This window comes from Ailuropoda melanoleuca, chromosome 17 (genome assembly GCF_002007445.2).
Source record: "Ailuropoda melanoleuca isolate Jingjing chromosome 17, ASM200744v2, whole genome shotgun sequence".
Lineage (NCBI taxonomy): Eukaryota > Metazoa > Chordata > Mammalia > Carnivora > Ursidae > Ailuropoda > Ailuropoda melanoleuca.
The window spans coordinates 14,990,988-15,015,539 of record NC_048234.1 but is presented as its reverse complement, the minus strand read 5'-3'; the positions used below and the strand labels follow the sequence as shown (position 1 = coordinate 15,015,539).

The 24,552-nt window shown below is 47.5% G+C and overlaps 1 long non-coding RNA gene and 1 pseudogene across 1 annotated transcript; both read left to right on the top strand.

Moving 5' to 3' along the window:
• The first annotated feature begins 937 nt into the window (after positions 1-937).
• On the top strand, positions 938-9,188 carry LOC117796971. Its single transcript, XR_004621772.1, has 4 exons — positions 938-1,192; positions 1,379-1,636; positions 3,290-3,919; positions 6,718-9,188. It is a non-coding gene; the product is annotated as an uncharacterized LOC117796971 (long non-coding RNA).
• A 6,268-nt stretch (positions 9,189-15,456) lies between these two features.
• On the top strand, positions 15,457-15,663 carry LOC100468834 (annotated as a pseudogene).
• The last annotated feature ends 8,889 nt before the right edge of the window (positions 15,664-24,552 follow it).

The window sequence follows — 24,552 nt, the reverse complement described above, 5'->3', positions numbered from 1 at the left end:
GGTCTGTGCTGGACGGAATGATTTAAATATCCAAAGGAGGAGCCTCGAGAAGATAGAGGGGCTGAGAAGCAGAGTGGGACCGTCCTTGGGTGCTGCTGAGAACCTCGTGAAATGCCATGTGAACTGTCCCCTGATACTCTCCCTGGACAGTCCCAGGAAACCAGGTTCCCGCTCTGCAGGCCAGGAATCTGGAAGACGCAGGACCACTGCCCTGCTGGCCTGCTCTGCGAGCCCCTCTGCCGGCCTGTCCCCCTGCTGTAAGGAGGAAACAGGCCATAAATCCAGAGTGCTTCCACTCCTAGAAGGCACCAGTTCTGGTTAGAAATGGTCCCCAAAGCTGTATGTGTTTGAAGGACATGGACAGAGTCTCTGCTTGAGTATGCTCAGTATCAGCCTTCCTGGGACCGAAGGAACCACCTGACGGGGTCTAAAGTCCGCACTCCTCTCCTAGGGGACAGATACACCAGCTACAAGCTAGCTCAGCCAGCGCCCCCAGCTCCACACTGCCCCAAGCCTCCCCAAAATGACCATGCACCACCCTACAATGACCCTCCAGACCTAACAACCCTACAAGGACCGTACAAGGCCCCACAGCACCCCACACGGCCCCCAACGGCCATGACCAACCCTTCCACCCTTGAAAGCTCTCCCCTTTTTTCTTGCCTCCTGCAGTCCCACTGAAGAGCTCCGAAGTTTAAGGAGACCCACTGCCCATGCAGAGCCAAGCGGAGAGAGAGAGAGGGGACAGGAGGCACAGGAGGACCAGTATGCATGACCCAGGCAGGTCTGCATGGAGCACAAGCACTGAGAGGGGTGGACATGGGTGCTGGGGGAGCTTGTTTCAGGAGGGCAGAAACTCCAGCATTGTTGTAGGAAAGAATGGATCAAAACAGAGACTGAGGGGGCCATCCCGAGGAGGGATGTGCCCAGAGCTCCAGGACCCTCGTGGACCTCTGCTTGGGGCCGAACCCTGGCCAAGCCCTGCCGGTGTGTTAAGTGGTCCTCACCTCCGCTCTCATCTCCATTTCTTCCAGAGCAGAGGTCAGGCCCAGGCCCCTCAGCAGACACAGTCCTGGATTCCAGCAGTCTTGGACATGACCTTCGGCCTGTTTCCTCACCTGACACAGGCCGTGAGGGCATTTCTATCCGACACAGAGTGTGAACCACACCTGCTGCTGGGCGCCCGCACGTGGTAAGTCTGAGCCGGCCTGTGCCGTGAGTGCCTACACACCCTGCCTTCTGCACACTCGACACAAACAGACGTGAATAGCTCAGTGATGTTTATATTCATTACATGGTCGAAATGATCACAGTCTTGGCATATTCGGTAAAATAAAATGTATTATTAAAATCTGTCACCTGTTTGCTTTTGCTCCAGATGGGAGTCCCGAATGGTGGGCCCTGAGGCGGCCAGCAGACCTCACGGCTGGACACAGAGCTGGGGAGCCAGCTCAGGCCCCAGGACAGCGGCTTCCTACATTTCCATGGTGACACACTGAGGCACGCCAAGCCTCCTACAATAACAGACCAACATGTACATCCTCCTCTTTTCCCCCGTCACCTTGGAAACGGTTGGCCTCGGCCCCCTCCCGACCTCTCCAGAAGAGACAGAGGACCCAGAACACCAGGGGCACAGGTAGGTCCCAGAGGGAGATGCATTTTGGGGGTTGTGGACTGTTCCCTTAGTGGGGTGGGGGTCGGCTCGCCCCCAGTCTTTGTCCAGCCCACGGCCTTGCCTAAGGACAGAGTATGGCCTTGGAGAGACACTTCACTTTTGGAGCCTCAGTGAAAGACAGTGACTACAATAGATGGCCTCTAAAAGCCTTTGAAATGCAAACAGACTGGCCCAGGCCCACTGGGAGCACCACCCAAGTGTTTCATGGCTCCAGGCAGGAGGGTTGCACTATTCCCAACTTTGCTGTGCCTTTTCTCCAAGTTTCTTTTCCTAAGAGGTTATAACATGAGTCAGAAAATTACCATAACTTACCCTGGGGCTGGGGCTGGGGGTGAAGGCTGGGGGAGGGGAAGTCACTTCCCTAAGGGGACCACTCCCACCAGCGGAACCAACAGCAGGACCTGAACTTGAGGGTCTGGGTGTGTGCCTGTGGCCTGCACCACCCTGGACAGGGGGCCGCTGGTCGTGGTCCCCACGGATCGGCAGGCTCAGCGAGGCGGGGACCCCCCTTGGTAACCAGGGTCTGAGTAAGGACGCAGCCCACAGGGGCACAATCCCTTCCTCCACATCTAAACTTGGTGTCCTTAGTTCCATTAGGAAAATACATCAGACAGACAAAGTCAAAACCAACAATAATCCCGCACAGTTTTTAAAATGGTATAAATTCGAGTAAAATATCTCCTTCCCTGTATCCATGGCCCCTAATGCCTGCCCCTCCAATGGCAACCCCAGGGGTAACTGCTTACAGTGTTTTGCCACATTTTCCTTGCATTTCTACATACAACATTTATTTCACAAAAACATAAGCGTGCTGAACCGCTGGGCCGCGGGTCATTCCTCCTCTTGCGTCACTTCCCGGCTGCACGCAGCGGCCGTGTGGACGGACTTCAGTTGCCCAGACTCCCTCCGCGTCAGCTCATCCTGCCTCCTCGCACGGACGTGTATGTTCCTGTCCAATATCTTGGAGTCCAGTAGACGTCCTTCCAGGGACGTATGAGTGCTGACAGTTCTCCGGTGGTGAGTGGTGAGGAAGCGGGGCGCTGCCTCAGCCCAGCAGGAGCACAGCACCCGGGGTGGCCTGGCCTCTGGGGAAGATGCCCGGGCACGGGCTGAGCACCCTGAGGACACAAGGGGTCTCACTGGCCCGGCAGCCACAGTCAGGAAGGAGCTGCGTGACCCTGTCAGAGAGGAAGGACTGCCTGTGTAGGAACTTCAGCTGATACAGAATGAGAACTTTCAGAGCAGAATGTGTTGCCCTGTCGTAGCCAAACCCTAAACCGTCTTTACAAAGTCCTGGGTAAGGCTTGGAGAACACCTGGCTCTTATGTTGCTCCCACTTCTCGCTTGGGCAAGAGATCCACCTGCCAACTCTCAAATTGCCGTTTTTTTAGAGAAAGAGAGAGAGACCGCTTGGGTGTGCGGTGGGGCGGGGAGGGGTGAGGGGCGGGGCAGAGGGAGAGGGAGAGAGAAACTTAAGCAGACTCCCTGCTGAGTGCAGAGCCCACCCAGCGATAGACCTCAACTACCCCGAGATCGTGACCTGAGCCTAAGCTAAGATTCGGACGTTTAACCGACTGCGCCACCCAGGTGCCCCTCAATGTTGCCTTTTTACAGAACGTGGAATAGGGAGAGCTCTTACCCAGAACACGGATGTCGAGGTGGGTCGCCAGGCTGTCAGCGGCAGTGATTGCTTGAGGAGTGAATCCGTTAAAGGACGTATTTCTGAAGCCACCAAATGCACATTTAACTGAGGCCATCATGACAGAGCCTGAGACAGATAGGCTCGCGCTGCCCTTTGCAGTCCTGTCCTCGCCGCTGCCCCCAGGTGCCTGGCCGGAGCCCTGAGAACAAATCCGGGACCTCGGGGAGATGGCGATAGTTGGGTATGTCAGTTATGTGCTGCATGACCTGATATCTTGAGGCCTCTTCTGGAGGTCAGCCTGGACTGTCCTGAGTTGTTACGCGTGAAGAGAAGGGCGCAGTGCAAGGAGCAGGCTCCGCCCCCTCCGTGCTCAGGAACCTGATGCCGTGGACTCCCCATCACCACCCGCCTAGTGAGTGGCGTGTTGCTGCTGATTCAGACGTGGAGCGTGGTGCTGTCCGCATGCGGTTGCCGAGAGCAGCTGAGAATTGCTGTGTGGCTTTTCAATATTTTATTTTGGGCTAACGTGTTAGCATCTCATTCCTGCCAGGACAGTGGAGGTGACCAGTCCCAACAGGATGGGAATAAGGACGGTCCTTTTGGTGAGTGCACAGGTCGGCTGCAGGGGAGATACGCCCAGGGGGCAAAGGGTGGCTGGAACAGTAAAAGGTCACAATGTTGCCATAACAGGGGCTGCCTCCTCGGCTGGCTTGTGGGTGGGCAAGTTCTGGTGGACTTGCTCCTGGCCTAGGAGTCAGTTCCACAATAGTCTGCATGAGAAGTGACCACTGCGGGCAGTGAGTAGCCAGGGGCTAGAGCTGGAGGCAGTGTGGGAACGAGGGAGCGGGTGGCGGTTGTGCCGTGTGCAAAGCAGAAGCTGTGTTCCGGGAGCAGCGAGGGCCCTACCCCTTGAGGTCCAGGCGGGTCAAGCTGGGGTGACCCAAGAAATGCTTCTGGTGGTTGGTGTGGTTCAGAATCCATTGTTTAGCTTCCCTAAAGGTGAAATGCTGCCTGGTGGTGCAAGGCAGTGGGCGGGAGTCTTAGCCCAGTTTTGCAAGTGTTTAATAGGGGGAGGGTGTGCGAGGCAGTTACCTACTCCAGGAAAACAGTACTCTCTATGGTTGTGAGGGTCGGCCAGTGAGAGGCACGTGTGCAGCTCGGCCTCCACGGTCACTGTCCCCCGGGTGCAGAGGCCACCAGGGAGGGGAGGGTCCCAATGTACTGCACATTGTCCCCATCATTCTCTCGGGCTGGGGGGACGTTGTCCAAGGCACTGGTGTACTTGGGGTGGTGGGGGCCAGCCCGGTGAGTGGCCCACCCAGGAGAAGACGCGTGAAGGGCTGGTGTGGCTGGCTGGTGTTAAATGCTGGGTCTCCCTGCCGGGGCCCACGATCAGGGTGGCACCGTGCTGTGGGCTCTGTGGCTAGGTGAGTGGATCTCAGGGAATCCACCTGGGCGTTGGGAGTGTGTCTTGCAGAGCAGCACAAGGTGTCCATAACCGAGTTTTGTGGAGACTCTGTCCACGGTGCATACAGATTCTGGACACACTGATAGGCTAATCGCAGGGCATCTGTGGATGGCAGCTTCGGGATCCGAGGCTGCCCTGTGAAACTATGGCGATCGTCAGAGCACACACCTGCCCGCCAGACAGGCTGACTTGGTCACACCAGAGGGACTTTCTGCCTGGTGTGTAATTGGAGGCAGGGCATAAGGACGAGTCTCCATGGCTCCATTATATGAGAGGGAGGTGAGCTCTGGGTCAGAACCCATGCCCGGCCGCACTGCGGCCGAAGACTCTCTACCAGGGCTGGTGCTCAGCCACCCGCGGTGCCATTGTGTGCCTGGCTGATTCTGCCCCAGCACATCTTCCAGGACAGGCTAGGCCCCAGTGGCCCACTGGCAGCCCTTCCATCCAGGCTGTGCAGATAAGAGAGTCTCCACAACAAGGACAGCATTTACACCTGACCAGCTGGCAGGCCTCTTAGGGACCAGCCGTCTGGATACTGACCAGAAGCACCGAGTGACTGCTTTGGAGCCTGAGTTCATTCCCGGCTCCGTCTGTGGTGGGCTGGGGGCTGGGCACATGTCTGCCGACAGCAGCCACTAAATTGCAGGGCTCCTTCATGGATTCCGTTTCCTGGTGGGACTGGCATTTGCTTGGCAGAAGGCCTCTTTTCCTCTCTCTCAGATCCACGCGGTCCCACTAGTGGGTCCTGGAGCTATAATTTCAATCTCCTGCAAAAGTTTTGATGAATTTGTTTTAAATTGACCAGCTATTATAACACAAATGTGAGGCAATCCCATTGGGCTTAGCTTTGCAACTGACCTGGGCATCACTACCTGGACCAATTAAATCTATATAATCATGACCTCTAAGCAATTTCGTGGGGTTGTCCCCTTGGCTTTCTATTATAAGAGGGTCATATTAAGCAATCTGCCCTCAACCAGATCACCAGTTCAAAAAATCAAAACCAAAACCAAAACAATAAAAATTACAGTGGTAAGGGGAGTGTCCTCTGGTGACGTCATCTGGTGACAGATGTGAATGATGTCGTCCTTGGTGTTGGGGGTGAGGTTCCCCACGGCACTCAGAGGAAGTCCTCGGGGGAAACCAGTAGTTGGCACGGCAGTTTTGGAGTCCTGAGAGCTGGGACATGAACAAGACTAGAGCTTAGGGCAAAGTTTCTGTCCATTTGGGGGACCCCCATTTGTTTAAAAGCTTGAGGAGCACATCTTTGAGTAGACCATTGTGCCTCTCCGTAAGCCAGGCCTCCTGGGACTAGTGGGTGAGGTGGAAACGCTGCAAGATGCCCTGTTCTAGAGCCACGACTGAACAGCCTGGGAGGTGAGATACTTTGCTCTCCGTCTGCGATGTCTGGTGTGCCAGAGGGAGTGAGCACAGACCTGGTGAAGAAGGGGGTGCACATCGGCAGCAGTGTCTGTGAGGAGTGGCCAGCAGGAGTCCAATGGAGGTGCCCAGCTCGTGGCTGTGTGCCTGCGATCTCCAGCAGTGGGCCGTTCGCAGATAGGGTCACCCTGGGCACATGTCCTCTCCTGGGAGCCAGTCATGTACCAGTAAGAGACAGGTAGCACTATCTTGCCTAGGGCCAGGGTGAGGGGCTGCCGTGCTTGTGTGCCCGGTCAGTGAGTGCTGTCATGCCCTGTGACCCGGTGTAACGGGCCCACTCTGCGCAGGGGTGCGCCATCTCGGAGGAAGAGTTGTGTTGAGGCTGTGTCTGGTTCACTGGGAGGTGGCTCGTGTGGGACCTTGGAACAGGCATGTAATTCGGATAAGGAGTCTGCAACATTACTATTAGGGGCTTCTGGTGTTTGTTGGTGTGTTTGTGCAAAGACACGCATGACCGTCATCAGCATGCGTGAATTGGCTGTCGTTTTCCAGATGGAGATGCCCCCGGGAGGCCACTGTCCAGACCAGGCTGCTAACGTGGCGTACCACGCAGGAGTCAGCAGTGTACGCTCCTGGGAGTCTCGTTTTTGTGGCCCGTTGTAGAGCCAGCACACTGCCACCAGTCTTCCAGGACAGCCGTCCTCGCCCAGGGATACGCGCTCCTCGAGTGATGTGCCCTGGCCTTCACGGGCTGCATTCCACGCAGTGGGGGTGCTGCCATCGGTGAAGAGCCCTGGCTCCCTTTCCGTGTCATACGGTGGATTCCAAGGGCCCCCCAGACTGCTGGAGGGGCTGGTGTGGGGGTGCCACCAGCTGCACCCTTCACATCAGTGCTCTGGGAGCTGAGCGTGGGGGAAGGCATATCTTCTTGTAATCTGAAAAAAAAAAATTCAGTTTCAACAGTGAGGCCTCAGTGGCTATGCCGAGCCAAGGCAGGATGGGAACCTGTGTGCCAGGAAGTATGGGCTGTGAACCTATTAATACCTCTGTCTCTAAAAGAGCCCCGTATGCCTCCAAAATTTGGCACCTGAGTGGCATGTACCAGGCTGTTGTCTGGGCAGGTTTGGTCCAGAACCCCACGGGCAGCCAGCTGGAGCCGCGCTTAGTCCAGAGACTCCGTGAGGCGTAGTCGGCTGTGGCCAGTGATTGAACGTGGAAGTCTGAGCCCAGAGGGACGAAGGGCAGCGGCAGCTGGAAGGCAGTTTGCTGAGGTTCCCCCAAGGAAGGAAGCCAACGGGCAAGTAATGGCGCACGTAGGGCGAAGTCTCCAGAAGGTGGAGAGACCTCCCTTGGGCTCCCCTGCTGTAGTGTAGTGGGAGGCCGGCTGTGAAGACTGGAGGTTTACAGCGACAGGAGTCTCGTGGCCCTCAGCCGGCCACAGTGTGCCAAGAAACCGGACAGAGCGGCAGGTCCTTGGATCTTACCTGTAGCAGTGGCTCATCCTGTCTGCTGCAGATGTTGTTCTGTTGGGGGTAAGTCTTCCCCGACAGCGTCTCAGGACCCCGTAGCAGAATGTCCTCTGTACGATGCTAACAGCTGCGGTGGGTCAGTTTGGGGGCATTTAGGTCTCGTCTGTGTCGGTTATATGAGACCCAGGGCCGCGTGGGTAACCTGTCGCAGAGGAGTAAAGGTGCCCCGGGTGTCTGGAAGGGAGAGCAAATCCACGTTGTGAGTCTTTACTGATGGGGATAGAGTAAAACACATTGGTTTGATGTCCAACTGTAACGTAAGGGCCTTGAGCAAACGTTTTTGATGCCATCTGTCATCTCTGTCTGACTGGAAACGGGAGCCTGCATGGCAGGAACCCGTGCGTCCACGTCTCCAGAGTCCGCTGGTGGTCTCCGTTCCTTGGGGGCCAGTTTAACACTGGTGACGGGGTGAGCTGGTGGGCTACTGACCCAGGGTGAAGCCTCTCTGTGGTGATGGGCCAGAGGCCCCGCGTACCCCGCTTCAGCCCGTGTTGCCAGCATTTCCTACACGCGCTGGACAAGCGGCTGCCCAGCTTCCCCTTCGTGGGCCATTGTCGTGAAGATCCCCAGGAATGGAGGTTTATTCCAGTAGGTGTGTGTTGAATCACAGCCGCCTTGGAGCTTCCCTGTGAGATCTGAAACCGGCCTTGTGTTCAGAGGGCAGAGAGTCAGAGACGGTAGGAGGAGGCAGGCCGCTCCAGGTTGGTAGGTGGCGTTTAAATAAGCGAAGGGAACTTACTTGAGCAGCAGCAAGATGAAGGGATCCCCCAACTGTCCGCCAAATTGTAAGAGTTTATAAAGAGGCTCCCACTGGGTTCAGTCACGTGTGTGGTGCGGGTGTTCTCCACACCAGGTCGCCGTCGCAAGGCTACACGTTTGGAGCAGCCTCTGGGAGCGCGAAAGCCACGCGGAAGCCATGCTCCAGGAGCGGGAGGGGACGAGGAGCCGCCGAGTGCCCGGGTCCAGCTCAGCTCAACCGGCAGGCACATCCTCTCGATGACATTCCCCAGCAATGTGTCGTACCTGTAACAGGAAGAGGGAGCTCGGGGGGCCACCAGCACTAATAGCTGTTTGGGATACGGGGCCGCAGACACATCCAGCTTGACTTGTACTCCCTCTGGTAGGCTGTCGGAAGCTCCCCTGGGGAACTTAGAGGGTTACCTGGAATTACCATGACTCAGGCTCCTGTGCCTGACAGAGCTGGGAGTATGCTTATTACCTTTGTCCCAGTGGACCCCCAGAGTCACAAATGGGTGGTTGTTCCCAGGAAGTAGGACAAGCTTCTCCTAGCTGCTGAGTCCTTAGGGTAAGGCTCTGGGGGCTCCCAAGCTCCCAGGTCGGAGAAGATTTCGGGAGGAAGAGTAGACTTCAGGACCCTCTGAAGGCCTCGCAGCCATGGAGATTGAGCTCTGTTGTGAGGTGATCGCTTGTCAAGAGAGAGGAGCCTGCACCAGGGTGCACAGCTATGAGCTCACTTGGGACCCACAATCAGCAGAGCTGTGGCATAAAGCCCCTTGAGTTTAGAACCGTTCTGGGCATTGCCTCCAGTGCGGGTGGTATGTAGCTCAGAGCGTGGAGGTGGGAAGGGTGCTCTGGGAGGTGGGATGGGGGACCTGCACCTGAGCGCTGGCCTTTGGGTGGCAGGCCACTAGAGTACTGCAGAGCCTGAGTCTCAGTGAGCGTCTCCCTCATGGTGGGCCCTGTGTCTATTTCCCTAGGGCTTCTTTAACAGTATGGGAGGTACCCCAAAAGTGCAGGAGTGCTGCCCTGTAATTTAGGGAGGGGGCTACACCCTGTAAGAATTCTCTGGAGGAGGGGTTGACGGCGGCCTGTTCAGGATTGGAGATGAAATCCAGGTCATCTGGAATGCTATGTTCAAAGAAGTGATAGAAGGCTGGGAAGATCGTGGAGTAGGAGGACCCCAAGCTCGCTTCCTCCCATGGGTACACTAGATAACATTACACCGGTGTAAGTAGCTGGTAGCGTGGGGAAGGGTGAAAAACAGACTTTGACACAGGGAAGCCCACAAATGGGGAGGATGAATCCCCACATACGGCTTTGAGTTCTTACAACCAGCAAGATTTAAAGTCTGGAATTTTAAAAATCCGTGAGCTCAGCTCTGGGAGAGCCCAGAGGGCGTTAGGAAGTCGAGTACCCACCCTTAAAGAGACAGCACAGGAAGCAGCCCAGAGCAGGCAGTTTGGAAAGCCCTGGGGGAGATGGGAGGGAGAGAGATTTACTCATCTCTGACTGTAGCCCAGAGAGACAGGGACCACAGGGAGACCTCCCCCTAGGTAGAAGGGAGCTGGCAGGCAAGGCGTGTCGTGAGAGAGGGGCCACAGGCCATAGCCACACTTGCCTTTGTAAGGAGACATACCTTCCCCAGCGAGGATGGGCTTGGAGTCCTGGCACTGCTCATTGGCACAGTAGTCACAGAAGGGGAGCCTCCTGGTCCTAAGGGCATGCCTGCCACCCTCATCTGGTAGCACACGCTTGGGCAGTTTGACGCTTGACCATGAACTAATGTGATGGACCTTGAAGCCTTGCAAAAGTCTTAGCCAGTTCACCTCACAGCCAGCAGCTGGGTCCCATCTTAGAGGTCTAACACCATGGGAGGACTTAACTCCCGTGGGCTGTTCATGGGTGGAAGGCGTCCGTGGCACCTCCATCAGCTCCACCAAGCAGCGTTCCAAGAGTTCAAGGGGCTCTGCCTGCCTTCCTCTGAGCTTGCGATTTGCGTAGAGAAGGGTGGGAGCACACTGCACAGGCAGCACTCTGCATAGTAAGTACTCTGCACAGGCAGTAAGGACTCAGCACAGTAAGGACTCAGCATAGTAAGTACTCTGCACTGGCAGTAAGGACTCAGCACAGTAAGGACTCAGCATAGTAAGTACTCTGCATGGGCAGTAAGGACTCAGCACCGTAAGTACTCTGCACAGGCAGTAAGGACTCAGCACAGTAAGGACTCAGCACAGTAAAGACTGCATGGGCAGAAAGGACTCTGCACAGTAAGGACTCAGCACCGTAAGTACTCTGCACAGGCAGTAAGGACTCAGCACAGTAAGGACTCAGCACAGTAAAGACTCTGCACAGGCAGTAAGGACTCTGCACAGTAAGGACTCTGCATGGGCAGAAAGGACTCTGCACTGGCAGTAAGGACTCAGCACAGGCGATATTCTACAGCCCACAGCAGGAACTGAATGCCAGCGGACAGTGGACCTCTTGCAGATAAATCATCGCCTGGGAGAAGCATTTGCAGCTGAAAGCTGTTCCCTGAGGTCAGTTGCAAGCAACTCAGTCCATCCTGTTTAGGAAGGTACTTGTGACTTTGTTAAATGAGCAGTTGTTAAGTGGAGCCCAGGGTGCCCCGTGGTGAGTCTGGTTTACAGCAGCAACAACAAGCTGCACAAGGTAATTAAAGTACAGAAGTTTCTTATTCACAGGTCCTGGGGGAAAGTCCACTTCTCCAGGGGTCACACGGGGTGGTCAAGGCAGGTGCAGGCAGGAAGGCAGGACCTGGGGCTCATGCCTTTATTAAGGTCCTTGGGTGCAGTGCTTTGGGTTCCCCCACTAAGGCCAGACTGGTCACTTCAAAAACAATAGGATTTTGGTAACCTCTGGGGGTCTTATGTAAGGGATGCACACAGGGAGGGCCCTGAGGGGTGGGCGTTGGTCGGGGGATGCTTGCTCAAAGGGCCACTGGGGAGTCATATCCAGAGCCTATGTCTGCTTGTGACCCTGAGGGCCACCTAGGGCATGTGCTCCAGGGAAGGGTCAGTGTCGGTTCAAGGCCCCCAGAATGGGTGTGGAGGCAGCAACACCACGGAGCAGCTGAGCTAAACTCTTGACATTCATAGTGTCATGGTGAGCATGTCATCAGGGTCCACCCATGTTGTACCCTGAGTCATAATCTCCTTGTTTTTAAGGCTGAATAGTATTCCTTTGGATTTATATACTACTGTATATCCCAATATATATTTTGTTTATCTGTTCATCTTCCATGGACACTGGGCTGCTTCCACGTCCTGGCTCTTACGAATAAGGCTACTATGAACATGGGTGTGCACGTATCTGTTTAAGTTCCTGCTTTCAGTTCTTTTTGGGTATATACCAAGAAATGGGATTATTACTAGATCACATAGTAATTCTGTTTAAGTTTTTGAGAAACCACCACCCCATGTTTTCCTGGCCCTGTGGGGTTTTGTTCAGGTTCTAAGCTATTCTCAGCCCTGCAGCAGGGGTTCCCCAGACCCTGCCGGGTACCTTGGATGGCTGTGGCCCAGTGTCTTGCACACTGGATGGGGCAGGCCTCTCGGGAACACCACTGCTTCCCACCAGCATGGCCTTCTGTTCTCTTCAGTGGGAGTCTGGGAACCGGGTCACCAGGGTTTGCTCACTTATCTCCAGTCCCATCCCCTATATTTTGTAAAGTAAGGCAGCTACTTTAAGACCCACTTCCAGGGTTATTACTGATTTGACAGGCGGTTTTGTAAAAGAAAATAAAAAATAAAGTAACAATCCTATTAAGACTGAAGGAAACTAGAATATGTCACCCCACAATATGCCTTTGTGAACATAGATAAAAGAAACCTCATTTAGAATGGGCTCAGCAGGCCCTGAAGGGGGTGCTCTCACACAGGCACCTCTCCCTGCACCTGCGCCATTGGCAGGAAAAAGATAATTATCTTGACAAGGGGGAACTTTTTTCACATAAGAATTTCACGTACTGCTTTATTTTTTTTTATTTTTTTTTTAAAGATTTTATTAATTTATTCGACAGAGATAGAGACAGCCAGCGAGAGAGGGAACACAAGCAGGGGGAGTGGGAGAGGAAGAAGCAGGCTCATAGCAGAGGAGCCTGATGTGGGGCTCGATCCCACAACTCCGGGATCACGCCCTGAGCCGAAGGCAGACGCTTAACCGCTGTGCCACCCAGGCGCCCCTGCTTTATTTTTTATTTATTTTTTAATTCCAGTATAATTAAAGTGCAGTGTTATATTAGTTTCAAGTGTACAATATAAGGACTCAACAACTTTATACATTTCTCGGCGCCTATCAGGGTAAGTGTGCTCTTGAGACGCCTGGGGGGCTCAGTTGGTTAAGCAGCTGCTGTCGGCTCAGGTCATGATCTCAGGGTCCTGGGATCAGGCCCCACATCAGGCTCCCTGCTCAGCGAGGAGTGTGCTTCTCCCTCTGCCCCTTCCCCCGATCCCACTCATGCTCTCTTTCTCTCTCTCTCTCTCTCAAATAAATAAATAAAATCTTAAAAAAAAAAGGTAATGGACTCTTACTCCGCATCACTTAGTTCTCCCATCCCCCGCAGAGCTGCCCTCTGGTAACGATCAGTTTGTTCTCTGTAGTTAGGAGTCCGCTTTTTTGTTTGTCCCTCTTTCTCTTAATTTGTTTTGTTTCCTAAATTCAACATAGGAGTGAGATTATATGGTGTTTGTCTTTCCCTGACCGACTATTTCACTTGTGGTTATACCCTCTAGATCCCTCTATGCTGTGGCAGTGGCAAGAGTCCATTCTTCTTATGGGTGAGTAATATTCTGTTGTATGTATATGCCGCTGCTTCTTTACTCATTCAGCTATTGATGGATTTGCAAACATTGAACCGCCTTTGCATCCCAGGAATAAAGCCCTCTTGATCTTGGTGAATGATTTTTTAATATATTGTTGAATTCTGTTTGCCAATATTTTGTTGAGGATTTTTGCATCTATGCTGATCAGAGATTTTGGCCTGTATTCTGGGGGTTTTTTAGTGCTGTCTTTATCCGGTTTCAGTACCAGGGTAATGCTGGCATCACAGAATGAATTTGGAAGCCTTCCTTCCTCTCCTATTTTTGGGAATAATTTGAGAAGAATAGGGGATTAACTCTTATTTAAATATTTGGTAGAATCCACCTGTGAAAACTTCTGGTCCTGGACTTTTGTCTGTTAGAAGTTTTTAACTTATTGATTCAATTTCATTGCTGGTAATCAGTCTGCTCAAACTTTCTATTTCTTCCTTCTTCAGTTTTGGTAGGTTATATCTTGGTAGGAATTTATCTATTTCTTCTGGGTTGTGTAATTTGTTGGCATATAGGTTTTCATAATATTCTGTTACAATTGTTTGTATTACTGTAGTGTTGGTTATTATTTCTTCTTTTTTCATTTCTGACTTTGAGTTCTCTCTTACTCTTTTTTTTTTACGACCCTGGCTAAAGGTTTATCAGTTTTGTTCATTTTTTCAGTGAACCAACTCCTGGTTTTATTTTATTTTATTTTATTATTATTTTTAAAAGATTTTATTTATTTATTTGACAGAGAGAGACAGCCAGCAAGAGAGGGAACACAAGCAGGGGGAGTGGGAGAGGAAGAAGCAGGCTCCTAAAGGAGGAGCCTGATGTGGGGCTCGATCCCAGAACGCTGGGATCACGCCCTGAGCCGAAGGCAGACGCTTAACGACTGCGCCACCCAGGCGCCCCTGGGTTTATATATATATTTAGTTTCTATGTCTTTATGTCTACTCTAATCTTTATTATTTCCTTCCTTCTGATGGTTTGTGGTTTTGTTTGTTGTTCTTTTTCTAGCTCCTTTAGGTGTAAAGTAAGTTGTTTATTTGAGATTTTTCTTGCTTCTCGGGGTAGGCCTGTACTGTATAAACTTCCCTCTTAGAATAGGTTTTGCTGCATCCCAAAGATTTTGGACCATTATGTTTTCATTTTCATTTCTTGGGGGGGAGGGGAGGAGTATTATATACCAACAAATTAGATAACCCAGATGAAATGGATAAATTCACGGGAAGACATGGACTCTTAAAACTGACTCAGTAAGAAACAAATTTTGAACAGACCTAGAGCAAGTAATTAATAATCATAAAGTTTCCCACAAAGAAAACCCAGGAACAGATAGTTTCACTGGTTCATTCTAATAAATGTTTAAAGAAGTAACATGAATCCTTCACAAACTCTTTCAAAAGAGAGAAGAGGGGGGACCACTTTCCAGTGTGTTCTATGAGGCCAGTATTACCCTGATACCAAAACTAAACAAAGATATCATAAGAAAACTACAAACCAGAATCCTTTATGAATATGGATTTTTTTTAATTATCAAAAAAATACTAGCATAATGAAGCTAGTACCAGAAGAATGAGAAGACAGGCCACATACTAGGAGAAAATATTTGCAAAGACATATCTGATAAAGGACTGTTACCCAAAATGGGCAAAGAAGAAACAATTCAACAAATATGATATACAAATGGTGAATAAACATATGAAAAGATGCTTCACATCATGTGTCATTAAGAACTGCAAATTAAAGCGACAGTGAGATACCATGACACACCTGTTAGTGTGTGAAAATCAAAAACACTGACAACATCAAATGCTGGTGAGGATGTAGAGCAAGAGAAAAGCTCATTTACTGCTTACGAGAGGCCAAAACTGGTGGAGCCAATTTGGAAGAAAGTTTGGAAGTTTCCTACAGAACTAAATATACTCTTACCATTCAGTTCAGCCACTGTGCTCCTGTTCTGGTTTCTCCCCAAAGGAGTGGAAAGCTTTTGTCTAAACAACACCTGCAGATAGATGTTTATAGCAGCTTTACTCCATAATTGCCAGAACTCTTGGAAGCAACCAAGAAATCCTTCAGTTGGTGATTGGATAAATACACTTCAGCACATCCAGACAGTGGGATATTACTAAGTGCTAAAAAGAAATGAGCTCGTCCACTTTTGTGCTACATGTCCTGGGCATCCGAGCTGCTGGTGGGCAGACATCATGGATTAGGCCAGGCAGTTCACTGAGCCAAGTCAGCAGTTCGTGAAGGACTCAGTTTTGCTGGTTGAAAGATGCACTAAACCTGATAGAAAAGAATTCCAGAAGATTGCCATGGCAACAGCAGTGGGATTTGCTATATGGGATTCGTTGGCCTTTTTTGTGAAATTGAGCCATATCGCTATTAATAACATCATTGTTGGTGACTGAATACCTTTTAATTTTTTTAAGACTTATTTATTCATTTTAGAGGGAGAGAGAGAGCAAGCGCAGGGAGGGGCAGAGGGAGAGAGACAGAAACTCAAGCTGACTCCTCGCTGAGCTCAGAGCCCAATGCAGGGCTCGACCTCAAGATCCTGAGATTAGGGCCTGAGCCGAAACCAGGAGTCACTTGCTCAACCAACTGCACCACCCAGGGATACCTCTTCAGAAAAGTTTTTGATCTTGGGGATTGGTGAACAAGTGAGGATTTGAAAAGCTCATGGAGTAAAAATTTGCCTGTATGTTTTGTGTTTTTCTTCATTTTTTTTGCTCCAAGACGTTTTATATATTAAAACAATTTCAAAATAAAAAATAAAAATAAATGAGCTATCAAACCATGAAAAGACATAAAGGAACTTTAATGCATAATATTAAGTGAAAGAAACTAACGCGAAAAGGCTACGTACTGTGCAATTCCAACTCCATGACATTCTGGAAAAGCCCAAACTGTGGAGACAGTAAAAAGTTTGGTGGTTACCAGGGGTTAAGGAAAAGGTATGTATGTGATGAGGACAGGGGATTTCCAGGGCAATGAAACTATTCTATATAATGCGGTAATGGTGGGTACATGCTGTTATGCAGTTGCCCAAATCCATAGAATGTAGGACACCAGAAGTAGCTCTTAATAGACTGTAGACTTTGAATAATAATGAAGTGTTAGCGTTGGTTCATTGATTCTAAGGAATGTACCGCTCTGAGCAGGATGTTGGTGGTGGAGGAAGCTGTGTATTTGTGAGGACAGGGAATATATGGGAACTCTGTATTTTCTCCTCAGTTTCATTGTGAATGTAAAACTGCTTAGAAAAGGATGCTTTTCTAAAAAAGGATTATACATAATGACTAAGTGAGATTTATCCAAGGAATGCAAAGTGGGTTCAAAATAAGAAAATCAAACAATGTAATATACCGTATTAATAAAGGACAAATTCCACATGCTAACCTCAATAGACACAGAAAAAAAAAAGCATTTGACAAATCCAAAACCGTTAACGGATGTAAATAGCCAACAAAACGATAATAGAAAGGAACTTCTTCAGCCTAATAAAGGCATCTATGGAAACCCCACATTTATTATCATGCTTAATGGTGGAAGACTGAAGTTTTCTCCCTGATATCAGGAACAAAGATAACCGGGTCTGGTTTCTCCACTTCTGCTTAGCATTTTACTGGAGGTAAAATTAGACAAGAAGAAATAAAAGGCATCTGGATTAAAAGACATGTAAAACTATTTCCACTTATGGAGGACATGATTTTGTATACAAAAAACACCAAGGAATCCACATGAAAATGGTAAAAGCTAACAAAGGAGTTCAGCAGTGTTGCACTGAAAACTACAAAGCATCAATGAAGGAAATGAAAGATCTAAATAAGTAGAGAGGCATCCTGTCTTCCTGGATTAGATGACTTAAGATGGCAAAACTCCCCAAATTATATACAGATTCACACAATCCCTACAAAATCTAGTTCACTTTTTTTGTAGGAATTAACAAGCTGATCCTAAAATTCATATGAAAATGCAAGGGACCCTGAATAGCCAAAACAGTCCTGAAAAACAGGGACAAAATTAAAAGATTCACATTTTCTGATTTCAAAATTTACTGCAAAGCTACAGTAATCAAGACTGGGTGATACTGGCATGAGAGACAAACTAGTGGAATAGAATTGATAGTCCAGAAAAACCCCATATACTATGGTCAGCTGATTTTTGACAAGCGTTCCAAGACAATGCAAAAAGAAAGAAATCATCCTTTCAACAGATACTGCTAAGACAACTGTATGTCCACATTCAAAATAATGAAGTTGGACCTCTGTCTCAAACCACATCAAAAGATGAACTTGAAATAGGTCAAAGACCTAAATATAAGAGCTAACCCTATGAAACTCTTAGAAAATAGAAGTCTTTGTGGTCTTGGATTAGTCAGTGGTTTCTTAGATATGATGCCTATAGCAAAAGCATCATATCTTTTTTTTCATTTATGCTTGAAATTTGAAATGAAATTCGTACTTCAAAAAACACTATCAAGAAAGTGAAAAAGATGAAATTTGTGCTTCAAAGAACGCTGTCAAGGAAGTGAAAAGGATAACTCCCAGAATAGGAGAAAATACTTGTGAATCATATATTTGGTAAGAATGTAGCATCCAGCACACGTAAAGAACTCTTTCAAGTCAACAATATAAAAACAAATATCCCAGTAGATAATGGGGAAAGGACTTGAACAGACATTTCCCAGAGAAGATATACAAATGGCCTACAAGCACATAAAAATACGCCCAACAGTGTTAGTTATTAGGGAAATACAAATCAAACCACCTTATGCTTACCAGGGTGACCGAAATAAAAAAGATGGTCAATGTGTTGGCAAGGATGTGGGGAAATAGGAACTCTCATACACCTCTGGTGGGAACATAAACAGGTGCAGCCACTTCGGTCAAGGTGTGGCAGCGACTCAAAGAGTTAAACAGGGTTACCATAGGGCCAGGCAGTTCCACCCCTACATATATATACCCAAGAGAACCGAAAACATAATTGCACACAAAAACTTGTACACAAATGTTCATAGCAGCACTATAACAGAGCCAAAAAGTGGAACCAACCTAAATGTCCATCACCTAAGGAATGAATAAACAAAACGAGGTATTCCCATATGATGGATATGATTTATTCATAAAAAAGGAATGAGATACTGATACATGTTACAACATGGCTGAACCTTAAAAAATGCTAAGTGAAGAAAGTCAGACACAAAATGTCATATGTTGTATGATTTTATTTACATAAAATGTCCAGACTAGGCAAATTCATAGAGATAGGAAGTGGATTAGTGGTTGTCCAGGATTGGGAGAAGAGAGGAGAGGGGAATGACCGCTAATGGGGAGAGGGTCTTTTTGGAGGGTGATGAAAATATACCCTGGGTATTGGATAGTGGTGATGGTTGCAATCTTGTGAGTATTTAAAAATTTTGTGAATATACCAAACATCACCTAAGAGTGCACTTTAAAAGGGGGGAATATTATGGTATGTGAATTATATTTCAATTTAGAGAACGAAACAAAAAATTGGCGGTACTTTTTTAGGCCTATCCCTGGACTCTATTCTGTTCCATTGATTTATGTATCTGTTTGCCTGCCATTACCACACTGTTTTGATTACTGTAGCGATACACAACTCCCTACAATTGAGAAGGGTGTTTCCTCCCTCGAACTTTATTCTTCCTTTTCAGCACTTTTGAAAATAGCTATTCTAGGGGCACCTGCTGGCTCAGAGGGCGTGTGACTCTTGATCTCGGGGTTGTGAGCTCAAGCCCCACACTGGGTGTAGACATTACTTAAAAACAAACAAATAAATAAATAAACTTAAAAAATAGCTCTTCTAGTTTCTTTGCCTTCCCATCTACACTTGTAATGAGCTTGTCTACGTCTGCGCACTCGGGGGTGCGTGGTTGGTAGTTTTGCTCAGTTCTCCTGTGTCTTTGCTGATTTTCTGTCTGGTGGTTCTGTCAATTACTGTGATAGAAAACTGTAACCGGAGATATGTCTATTTCTCTTTTCAGTTCTGTCAATTTTATTGCTTGGTGCATGCACATTTTAGATTAAATCTTCTTAATGAATTGACCCTTTTTACTAATTATAATGTTTCTCTTTGACACTGGTAGCTTTCTTTGTTCTGAAGTCTACTTTGCCTTATTTTGATAGAACCCCTCTGGCTGTCTTGGATTAGTGTTTTTATATATATACACATTTTAAAGGAAACTTTAAAATTTTAGAATAGTTTTAGATTTACAGAAAAACTGCAAAGATAATACAGAGTTTGCATATGCCTAACGCCCAGTTTCTCCTATTAACATTTTATATTAATATGGTACGTCTGTCACAATTAATAAACAATATCGATACATTGTTATTAGCTAAAGTACATATTTTATTCAGATTTCCTTAGTTTTTTTTTTTAAGATTTTATTTATTTATTTGACAGAGAGAGACACAGCCAGCGAGAGAGGGAACACAAACAGGGGGAGTGGGAGAGGAAGAAGCAGGCTCCTAGCAGAGCAGGGAGCCCAATGCGGGGCTCAATGCGGGGCTCAATGCGGGGCTCAATGCAGGGCTTGATCCCAGAGCCCTGGGATCACGCCCTGGGCCAAAGGCAGATGCTTAACGACTGAGCCACCCAGGTGCCCCATCAGATTTCCTTAGTTTTAACCTAATGTGTTTTTTCTCTTCCAGGTTTCCATCCAAGGTACCGAGTTTTAGTTGTTACATCTCTTTAGGCTCTTCTCAGCTCTGACAGTTTCTCAGACTTTCCTTATTTTGATGGTCTTGACAGTTTCGAGGAGTGTTAGTCAAGTATTTTTGTAGATTGTCCCCAAGTTCGGCTTTTCCTGGTGTTTTTCTCATGTTTAGATGGAGGTTATGGGATTGCGGGGGTTGGCGGGTGGAGACCACAGAGGAAACGTTCTAGTCTTTCCGCATATCTGTGATACGTACCGTCAGCACAACTTATCACTAGTGATGTTGACCTTGATCTCCTGGCTGAGATGGTCTGCTGTCAGGTGTCTCCCCTGCATAGTCCTTGTACTCCCTTTCCATACTGTCCTCTTTGCCAGGAAGACACAATGTACCACCCGCACTAAGGAGCGGGGAGTCACGCCGCACCTCCTGAGATCAGAGCACCTACATAAATTATTTTCTCCTGCATAAGAGACTTTCCATTATCCCCCATCTGTTTATTTACTCAGTCATTTATTTATATTACTGTGAACCCATGGACATTTACTTTATACCTGGGGCTATAATCCAATACTACATTATTTATTTCGTCGGACAGACAGTTTCAGCATTGGCTGTGGGGAGCTCTTTCGGTTGGCTCCTGTGCCCTTTTTTCTAAAGCAGATTTTTACTTTCCATTTTCAGTCTTGTCTGTGACTACTTTAAGAACCACTTCAAACAATGCTATAAGTTTTGCTTTCCAATATCAAACAATTTGGGTGGCTCAGATGGTTAAGTGTCTGCCTTTGGCTCAGGTCTTGATCTCCAGGTCCTGGAATCGAGCCCCACATCGGGCTCCAGCTCAGTGGGGGATCTGCTTCTCCCTCTCCCTCTGCCTCTCCCCCTACTTGTGCTCTCTTTGTCTTTCTCTCAAATGAATAAATAAAGTCTTTTTAAAAAAACAAATATCAAACAATTTTTAAAACCCAAGTAAAGAAGAATAACCTATCATATTCACCAAATATTAACCTGTTCTACTCCTCTTTTTCACTCCCAGCATTCCCTGCTTTCTTCTGTTATCGTCTCCCTTCTGTCTCAAGGACTTCCTTTGGCAATTCTTCTAGGTGAGGTCTGCTAACAACAAAATCTCTGTTTTCCTTCCTTTGAGAATGTCTTCATTTCCCTTTCATTTCTGATGGATTTTCTCCCTGGATATGGAATTCTTCTCTTAGCACCTGAAAAACGCTGTGCCACTTCTCTGGCCTCCATGACTTCTGGTGAGAAATCTGGAGACTTTGTGCTTTGTAGGCAATGTATCATCTCCCTATGGATGCTTTCAAGTGTTCTTCTTTTCCCTTTAGTGTCCACAAATTTGATTATGATGTTTCTGGGCATGGATCTCTTTGAGTTAATTCTGTTTGGGGTTCACTCAGCTTCTAAAATCTTTCCCCCAATATTTGTGAAGTTTTCTGTCATTATTTATTCTAATATTTTTTTCAGCCCTGTGCTCTTTCTCCTCTCCTAAATGTTAGAAGCACTATTATTGTCCTACAGGTCCCTCATATTCCATTCCTTTCTTTCTCTCTCTCTCTTTTTCTTTCTTTCTTTCTTATTTTCAAGATTTTATTTATTCATTTGAGAGAGAGAGAGCATGAGGGGGGAGGCAGAGGGAGAGACAGGAGCAGACTCCCTGCTGAGCAGGGAGCCCAATGTGGCCTCGATCCCAGGACCTTGGACCATGACCTGAGCCATTACTATGTCCACAGTAATATAAATAAATGATTGAATAAATAAACAGATTGGGGATAATGGAAAGTTAGGTGTGTAACCAACTGAGACACCCAGGTGCCCACTCCCTTCATTTCTTTTTAGATTTTTAATTTAAAAAACTTCATTGTGGGGGCGCCTGGGTGGCTCAGTCGGTTAAGCGTCTGCCTTCGGCTCAGGTCATGACCCCAGGGTCCTGGTCTCGAGCCCTGCTTCGGGCTCCCTGCTCAGCGGGGAGTCTGCTTCTCCCTCTGCCTGCCTCTTCCCCACTTGTTCTCTCTCCTCTCTCACTCTCAAATAAATAAAATCTTTTTAAAAAATTGCATTGTGGGGAAAACAAATTACAGTTTACCATCTGAATCATTTATTTTGTTTTTTGAACCATTTTTATTTTTATTTTTTTTATTTTTTTTATTTTTTAAAGATTTTTTATTTATTTATTCGACAGAGAGAGAGACAGCCAGCGAGAGAGGGAACACAAGCAGGGGGAGTGGGAGAGGAAGAAGCAGGCTCACAGCAGAGGAGCCTGATGTGGGGCTCGATCCCATAACGCCGGGATGACGCCCTGAGCCGAAGGCAGACGCTTAACCGCTGTGCCACCCAGGCGCCCCTGAACCATTTTTAAGTGCACAGTTCAGTAGTGTTAAGCATATTTATATTGTTGGTCAACCAATATCCAGAACTTTTCATTTGCTAAAATTGAAATGCTATACCCATTAAACAATAGCTCCCTGTTTTCTTCACCCCACTCCCTTTAGCCCCTAGCACTGACCAGTCCACTTTCTATTTCTATGAATTTGACTATTCTACATACCACATGTAAGTGGAATCCTACAGTGTTTGTCTTTTCATGACTGGCTTATTTCACTTAGCATAATGTACTCAAGGTCCATCCATGCTGTAACATGTGTCAGAATTTCCTCCCTTTTTAAGGATAAATAATATTCTATTGTACATATATACCACATTCTAAAATCTATTCATCTGTTAATGGACACCTGGGTTGCTTTCTCCTTTTGGCCATTGTAAATAATGCTAATATAAAAATAGGTGTACAAATATCTCTTCAGGATCCCACTTTCAGTTCTTTTGGATATATACCCCAAAGTAGATTTGCTAGATCATATGGCAGTTCTGTTTTTAATTTTTGAGGAACCACCGTGCTGTTTTCCACAGTGGGTACACCATTTCACATTCTTTTGTGTCTAGCTTCTTAGGCTCAACGTGGTGTTTATGATTCATCCATGTTGTTGCCAGTGGTGATGCTTCGTTCATTCTCATCACTCTGTAGAACTCCATTGGGTAAATATTCACAGTTTATTTATCCATTCTACTGTGGACATTTGGGTTGTTTCCAGGTTGGGCTATTAAAGAGTGCTGCTATGAACCTGTATGTCCTTTGGGAACATACCTATATGCCCTTCTGCCAAGTTTAATTCCTAGGGGTGGAATTACTAGATCACATATGTGTATGTGCGTATGTATCTATCTATCCATCTATAAATATGTAAAAATCTCCACATGAGTTTGAAAATATAGTATGAAACTGTTTAAAGTGGCTGTATGGACTTGCTCTCACATCAGCAGTGTATGAGAGTTCTGGCTGCTTGACGTCTTTGCCAGCATTTGGTATTGTCTTTCTCATTTAAGTGATTCTGAGTGGTTACAGTAAAATTCGGAGTTTTTAGATTTTATGTATTTATTTTATTTTTTAAATTTTTAAAAAAGATTTTATTTATTTATTTGACAGAGAGACAGCCAGCGAGAGAGGGAACACAAGCAGGGGGAGTGGGAGAGGAAGAAGCAGGCTCCCAGTGGAGCAGGGAGCCCGATGCGGGGCTCGATCCCAGGACCATGGATCATGCCCTGAGCCGAAGGCAGATGCTCAACAACTGAGCCACCCAGGTGCCCCTATTTATTTATTTTAGAGAGAGAGCACGAGTGAGGGGAGGGAGAGGGACAAGCAGACTCCCTGCTGAGCACGGAGCCTGATGCAGGGCTCAGTCCCACAACCCTGAGATCATGACCTGAGCTGAAATTAAGAGTCAGATGTTCAACCAACTGAGCCACCCTGGCGTCCCAGTAAAATTGTTTTAACTTGAAATTTCCTTATGACTAGTGAAGTTAGCACAGACCTTGTCAAATATTTATTGGCTATTTGGGTATTGCCTTTTGTGAAGTGCCTACTCCAGGTTTTGCCCATTTTTCTGGTAACTTTGTCTGCTTCTTACTTATTTTTTATGAATTCTTTATAAGTTCTAGATAGGAGCCTTAGTCATATATATGTATTTCGGTATCTTCTCCCATTCCGTGGCTTTCCTTTTCACTCTTTAGTGCTATCTTTTGAAGGACAAATGTTCTTACTATTGATAAAGTCCAATTTCTCATGTTAGGGCTTTCAATTTCCCTTTTAGTGCTTTCCATAACTTCTTTAAGAAAAATCTTACCTAACCCAAAGTCATTAAGACATTCTGTTTTCTCCCAAAACTTCATTGTTTACCTTCTGTATTTAGTTCTGCAGTCCATCTGGAATCAGTTTTTGTGTATGGTGTGAGGTTCGGGTCAATACCATTTTTTTCCTCATATGACCTTTCAAATGACCCAGTACTAGTTTTTGAAGACCATCCTTTCCCCATGCCACATCCATTTCCTCACCACTTGTAATAGCTACAAAATACTCCATTCTAAAGCACTCCCATGACTTATCTACCCATTCTTCCATGGGATATTTGGGTTGTTTTCTGGCCTCTGCTATCATCAAATGGTGAATATCTTCATTTGGACATCAAGGCATTCTTCTGCAATTTTTAAAACAAAGGTGGAACTTCTGAGCAAGAAAATACTTACCTTTTTGAAAAATTAATAAAC